This window comes from Eubalaena glacialis, chromosome 6, assembly GCF_028564815.1.
Source record: "Eubalaena glacialis isolate mEubGla1 chromosome 6, mEubGla1.1.hap2.+ XY, whole genome shotgun sequence".
Lineage (NCBI taxonomy): Eukaryota > Metazoa > Chordata > Mammalia > Artiodactyla > Balaenidae > Eubalaena > Eubalaena glacialis.
The window spans coordinates 114,779,999-114,787,368 of record NC_083721.1 but is presented as its reverse complement, the minus strand read 5'-3'; the positions used below and the strand labels follow the sequence as shown (position 1 = coordinate 114,787,368).

At 38.6% G+C, this 7,370-nt stretch overlaps 1 pseudogene; it reads left to right on the top strand.

Moving 5' to 3' along the window:
• Positions 1-5,479: 5,479 nt before the first annotated feature.
• Positions 5,480-6,256, top strand: LOC133093603 (protein lin-28 homolog B-like; annotated as a pseudogene).
• The last annotated feature ends 1,114 nt before the right edge of the window (positions 6,257-7,370 follow it).

The window sequence follows — 7,370 nt, the reverse complement described above, 5'->3', positions numbered from 1 at the left end:
AATTAACATCTAGTCAATCAGAAAAAATATTGTTTTGAATATGAGAGAGTTTAATCAATGGAAGGAGAGTTCAGGAATCAAGCTTTAAAGGACAGGAACTAAAGTAACAACTGCAGAAACGCATAGATAGGTTTTGTTGGGGGGTGGTGGGACATGAATCAACTCCAGTGCTTTCAAATGTGTGATTGGTCTGGCTTGAAGCACGTACCACCCTTCTCTGGGAAGAGAGAAAAAACATCATAATGAACTGTCCCACCAGACTGTATCCAATGGAAGAACAGATCTCCCAATGTAAATTTAGGTTATTTCATAAAGAAGGAGTTAAACATTGGGGCCAAAGGTAACATAGGTTCATACCAGAAATACTTTCTTCACTCCAGACTTTGGGGCTAGTCATTTTAATACATGCTTATAATCCCCAGCTGAATGTAACATTGCAATCTTTGACCTAGAACTCAGGTCCCCTTATTCCACGCCTATTAATGTTGAATTATATGTCATTACCTATATCTATTTGTGACCTTAAAAAATGGACATTTCACATGGTTTAACTAAACATAGCTGCATAAGGAGCAGAAGTGACTCCCACACAGAAAGTTTCCTCTTTCTAGTTACTACAAGAAGAGCTCATTGTTATTTTTTTTTTTTTAATTTTTGAATTTGTAACTTCTGTGGTTAGTGTTTCCATTATGATGTACAGCAAACAACCTCAGATAATAGGATAGCATGGGCTATTAGGCAGAACGATTTGGGTCTCAGTGCCCATGATGTTTACTAAGTGTGTGACCTCAGGGAAATTACTTAACTTCTCTGAAACTTGATTTCTTTATCTACTAAGCAGGAACGGCTAATGTTTCTTTTCTCACATTGTCCTGCTGACTGAATGGAGAATATGCATTTAAAATGCTTAGCATAGAGCCTGGCGCAGAGAAAGCATGACATCAGTGTTAGTTATTGCCATTGAATAATGACACATAACTGCTGCAATTTGAAAATTCCCATATTGAAGCTTCAATCAGCTCAGCTAATCTAGGTTAGACAATAGAATTTATTTTGGGGACAGACATTCTCTTTTCTTCAGGTGAGTACATTTTGGTTGAAAGTATAAACTATAAACACTGCTTTGGGGAATCCTCCTTCAGACTGAGAATTTAAATATTTTGTTAAACAAGAAGAATAGTTCTCTTCACAGGGCAGTCCCCTTGTAAAATTAGGGAAATGTGTGCACCTGTGTGAGACACCTGAGAGACAGCATTTTCTAGTTGAGAGTTTATAAGGGACCAGCTCTGAAAATTATTGATTGTGGTTGGGAGCTGTGCCTGTGCTCTGTTCAAATAATGCCCTTAGGAGGTCAGGGGCAGAGACCCCATTACTTTATTAATCCCATACATCTTTTATTTTGCCTCATGTGTAGAATATTTTTTCTTGTCTTTGCTTATCTAAAAATTCAAAACTTCTTAACTGTAACACAGGAATAACATGGTCATGTGTAATTCACAGAGTAGTTGTAAAAGTCTGCAATAAGGGAATGAATATAGAGTGACATTTTGTGCACCGTAAATCACTTTATACAACTAAGGCACTATTATTTTAATTGTGTTTATATTGTTTAGGGCAAAGGCAACATCGAGTAGTAGTTAATAGCATGAACTCCAGAACCACACTGCTTGAATTCAAATCCCAACTCTACCACCATGGGCAAGTGACTTGAACTTTAAGTGGCTTATTTTCCTGACCTATAAATTGAGGATAATAATGGTGCCTTTCTCACTATTGTTTCTAGAATTAAATGTGTTCATATATGAAAAGCACTTAGAACAATGCCTGGCACAAAATAAATGACACAAAATAATGATAACTATTATTATTATTATTGTCTTCCTTGTTAAAGCTGAGGCAAGTTCTACTTTTCACATTTATTTCAAGACTTGTAAGTACAGCTCTAATCACACTGCTATGCCTTATTTATAAGTTGTCCTGGAATTATATTGTTGAGTGAATTATTCATATCTTTATGTCTTGTTTTTGCATCTGGATTATGTGGTCCTTTGGGGGTAGGGCACGTTGTCTGCACTTCGGTATTTCCCGAAGGGACTAATAACTCTCACGTGAATTAAATCCCTCTTCCATTCTTTTTCACTTACATATTGGTTTCTCTCAACCATTTTGCATTTTTTATTTTGGCAGAAGAGCATGGAAAGCTGCTGGATTACACTGAAAGCACTTTTGGTATCACTTCCCAGTTCAGTTTCTTTGCACAGTGAATAATAGCTAGGGCTGTTGGGCCAACATGAAAAGGTACTCAAATTTGGTTCTGTTAGGACGAAGTTGGCTACTGCTTTCATGGATGAGATTATCAGAACATATTTAAAAAGTCTATACCTCAAACGTTCACTGTGAGGGGGACTCAGTTCTTGGCAACATACAGTCTCTCTCTCTGCCTCTCTGTCTCCCTCCCTCTCTCTCTCTTTCCCCTTCTTTCTCTCTCTCTCTCTCTCTCTCTCACACACACACACACACACAACCAAGAACAAAAAGATATATAAATGAATTTTCAAACAATTATTTCCAAATAATAGCTGAAAAATTTGGCCTGAAGCGTTTGTCATTAATAAGGCATATTATCAAGCTAGAAAGGTATGTTATATACTAACATTTTTAGCTTGTTTAATAACTCTTAAATGTTTAGACATATGACAAGTCATCCTCCATTTGTACTCTTTTATTGTGTTTAAAATGCTTTAATTCTTTAATGACAGATAAATGGGTTATACTTAATGTAGATATAATTTGTAGGGAACTGATTTCAGAGAGAAATGTCATGCTACATCTGTAGGTTGGAGTTTCGTAAGTATTAATAAGTGTTTCTATTTACAGCAGTGAATTCATTCATCTAACAAATATTTATCGAGTTCCAACTGTGTCCAGGTATTCTTACAGGTACTGAAGTCACAGTAGTGAGCAAAATAGACAAAAAGTCCTTGCTTTGGAGGAGTTTATGTTCTAATGGGAGAGGAAGATAATAAATAATAGATAAATATATTATGGGATCACTTAGTAATAAGTGCTATGGAGAAAAATAAAGCAGTGAAGGAGAATATAGGGCTGGCAGAGAGTGTTGCTAGTTTATATGGTAGCCAGGGAAGACCTTCATGGGAAGATATCATTTGAGCAGAAGCCTGAAGGAAATGAGGGAAAACTGCAGATATCTGGGCAAAGAGCATTCCAGGCAGGTAGAGGCAGTGGTGAGTGCAAAGGTCCTGAGATGAGGGTGGAAGAGGCATATTCAAGGAACAAGGTGCTAGAGAAGAGTAGGTAAGGGGGAGAAAGGTAGGAGTTGAGGTCAGTAAGGGGTTGTGAGCAACAAGACTCCAGTGGTCTTGGTAGGGCATTCTAAAGACTTTGGCCTTTATTATGATTGAGATGAGAAGTTACTGGTGTTTTGAGCAGAGGAGTGACATAATCTGAATCAGGTTTAAACAATACCTCTGGCTAATATTGCATTGAAGGATGGGAAATCTACAGGCTGAACTATCTGAATGGTGGAGTTGGGCAGGGATTCAATCTGGAGACATTAGTCCAAGCAAGAATCATCATTTTAGACAAATTTTAAGGAAAAGCAAAATCTTTCTTAAAGGGCAAACATTTAGATATTAGAGTATGAGCTACGGCTCCTCAAAGTATTTCATATTATACCAACATCCTTATAAAAAATTATATTTTCCCTCAAGGAGAAAAGGTGCTGGATATAAAAGGTTTGATATAAAGGTTTCCTGATGTTCTAAAACACAGTAGTAACATATCGAGTCACATAAATTATCACATTTAATTTTTCTGATGAAACACAAACTGCATATACTCGAGCTTTTAGAGAACAGATATATTGTCATAGAAGCCAAGAAATAAAATATTAATGAAAGCACTTTAAATATGGATTTTGTAAAAACATAATTGTGAAATTGGGACAGATTTAAATCCAAAATTAAAATGACGGTTCTGTGGTTTTTATAATGTCAGTATCACAATATAAAAAAGAATATTCAAGTTAAATCAATAAAGAGTGAATCACTGGTAGCTGTAAATATAACTTTGGCTTATATTGTTGGTAAATTCGAATCAATATGAAAGACTTCTGACAAAATCAGAATTCCCTTTTCCTGCCCATTCTTACCCCAACCCTTCCTTTTTGCATTTTGAGAATATATACCGACACATTCGTTTACCATATGCCATAAAAACTGCAGTCTCTTGAGCAGATTTCAGTTTCGCTGTTATGATCCTAGAGACTATGGCTCATTGATCCTGTATGTTATTGTCTGTTATGTATAAAAATTGTGATGCTATTTAAGATAATAATGCACTAAATAAACAGAAGTCCTAATTATATGCTCTTGTATAGTGGATGCTGACCTATAATTCTTCAGGTATATATCTGCTTAGCTGAGCAAACAGATTACTATTTGCCTTGAAAAATAGAATGATTTTAGATACATACTCTTTTTCTCATATTTAATAGCATTTAATTCTGTTTCTTATTGTGCATCCATGGGCCAAAAAATAAACTTTTATTAAATTTCTACTGTCAGACACAACGCTGGGTGCTTAAGAGAAAAAACATGACTCAAAGGTCCTTGCTCTTAGGGTTATTATATAATTTTTTTTAATCTTTATTGAAGTATAATTGCTTTACAATGTTATGTTAGTTTCTGCTGTACAACAAAGTGAATCAGCTATATGTATACATATATCCTCATATCCTCTCGGGTTATTGTATAATTTGGAGGAACCATTTTTCTGACAAGATTTAAGGTTTTTCTCCTTAGTCTTTATAAGTTATAAATATATTTATAATTTAGAAACTCTGTTGTAGAATTAAATTTAATTAGCATTAATAAGAACCCATTTTTGCTCAGGGACATGTGAGGTGCTAGTTATAAAGACAGGAGATTCCTGTTCTCATGAAGGTTACCATGACTGACTAGAGAACCACATAGGGCAACTATACCGGAGTTTGTGAGTGGGTTGTCTGATTCTACTGTAGGAGCTCAGAAAGGGGTGAGACAATTATGGACTTGGTTTGGTCAGGAGTCATGAGGACATGGTTCTGGAACTATGGCCTGAGGTATGAGAAGTCTGTGAAATGCAGGAAGTGTTTCAGAGATTCAGTCTACTGAGAATAAGAAACTATGGCTTATGAATTAGAATTAAGGATTTGAGGAGAACAGAGAAAAACGCACTTGGACTTAGGTTGCTTTTGAAAAGAAAACAACAACGAAGGAATCGATACATTCGCAGGAGCAGGAACTGACTATTGACTGGAACACTGGATGCGGGCGCCTTACGAGGATTTGTACTCCAAAACAAATATTTTTTTTTTTAAACTGCACGTTGATAAATATTGAGTGTTTTCGAGTAATATCTTACAGAATGTATTTAGTGTCTTCATTGCGGAAATTTCTTAAATGTTCTTCAGAAGACAATGAGGTCATTCAACCAGGTTTCATCAGCCCCAGGCGGGGCAAGCAAAGGTGGTGGAGAAGAGCCCGGGAAGCTGCCAGAGCAGGCAGAGGAGGAATCCCAGATTTTGCACGGAACTGGCCACTGTAAGTGGTTCAACGTGTGAATGGGATTTGGGTTCGTCTCCATGATAAACCGAGAGGGAAGCCCCGTGGATATTCTAGTTGATGTATTTGTACACCAAAGCAAATTATTCATGGAAGGATTTAGAAGCCTAAAAGAAGGAGAACCAGTGGAATTCACATTTAAAAAAATCTTCCAAAGGCCTTTAATCAATATGGGTAACAGGACCTGGTGGGAGCCCCTGTTTAGGAAGTGAAAGAAGACCCAAAGGGAAGACACTACAAAAAAGAAAACCAAAGGGAGACCGATGCTACAACGGTGGTGGCCTTGATCGTCATGCTAAGGAATGTAGTCTACCTCCTCAGCCAGAGAAGTGCCATTGCTGTCAGAGCATCACGCGCATGGTGGCGAACTGCCCTCACAGAACTGGGTGCAGCCGCCCGCCTGTTCTCAGGGAAGACAGGAAGCAGAGCCCCAGCCGTGCACTTCAACGTTCCCTCGAGAGGTGGGGGGAGGGCACGTCTATCCGTCACCACCGTTTCCTCAGGAGGCGAGGTCCGAGGTCTCAGAGTGGCCCGGCACGTCACCTCCAGAAGCTTCCTGCACAAAGTCATCTGCAGCACCAGAAGATCAAAGCAAAACGGGGCCTTCCGTGCAAAAAAGGAAAAAGACATAACCCTTTTTCTTAACGTATCGTTTTCTCTCCCCGGTTGGGAAGTCTACCTCATGCAAGTACAGGGGAACAGTATTGCACAAACAGCTGACCTGGGATTTTTAACTCCTGTTGAGGAACAGTGAATTTTTTTAAACAGACAAATCACTCTAAGCAAATTACCTTTGAGCAGGGTGTCATGTGTCACGTGACTCAGAGGATGCGATGCTCTGTGTATCTCTATGTGTACGTGTGAGAGGGAGAGAGCCTGAGTCTGTGTGTGTGTGTAGGAGGATTTTCTATAGAATGTAGACATATATATAAAGAGGGTTTGTCTTTATATATGTGTGTAGAGAGATGTAAGCACACACCCTCCCTCACAGAATTGGACATCCCCAAGAATTGAAAATTCAGGTGAAGCATTTTAGATGGTTTTGAAAATAACCCTTGGAGTTTTTCTTGAAATACCATTCCCTTTATATTGCATTAGGAAAAAAAAAAAAAAGACTGTTAACCTTCTGTGTGAACCAAAGGATACTTCAGATCTCAGAGCTGCCAATCATATGGTACTAAAGGTTTTTAAGACATCGATTCTCCCGAATTTGGGATTGCCTCTTTTTCTTGATATCTGTAGAGTGTGTCCCCCACCCCACCCCCTTTGAAGGCAGTACCTTAACTCCATATGCCTCTGACTGCCATTAGCTTTTTTGAATCTGGTATACATAACTCCAGAAAAGACAATGAATGTGTAACTTCTGTGCCGATATTTCAGTGTTGTTGTTGTTTTTTTTTTTTTTTTTTTTTTTTTTGGCTGTGTTGGGTCTTTGTTTCTGTGCAAGGGCTTTCTCTACCTTCTCTAGTTGCGGCAAGTGGGGGCCACTCTTCATCGCTGTGCGCAGGCCTCTCACTGTCGCGGCCTCTCTTGTTGCAGAGCACAGGCTCCAGACGCGCAGGCTCAGTAGTTGTGGCTCACGGACCTAGTTGCTCCGCGGCATGTGGGATCTTCCCAGACCAGGGCTCGAACCCGTGTCCCCTGCATTAGCAGGCAGATTCTCAACCACTGCGCCACCAGGGAAGCCCTATTTCAGTGTTTTTAATTCATATGTTCTGATTGTAAATTAGATGCCTATTCAGAGAA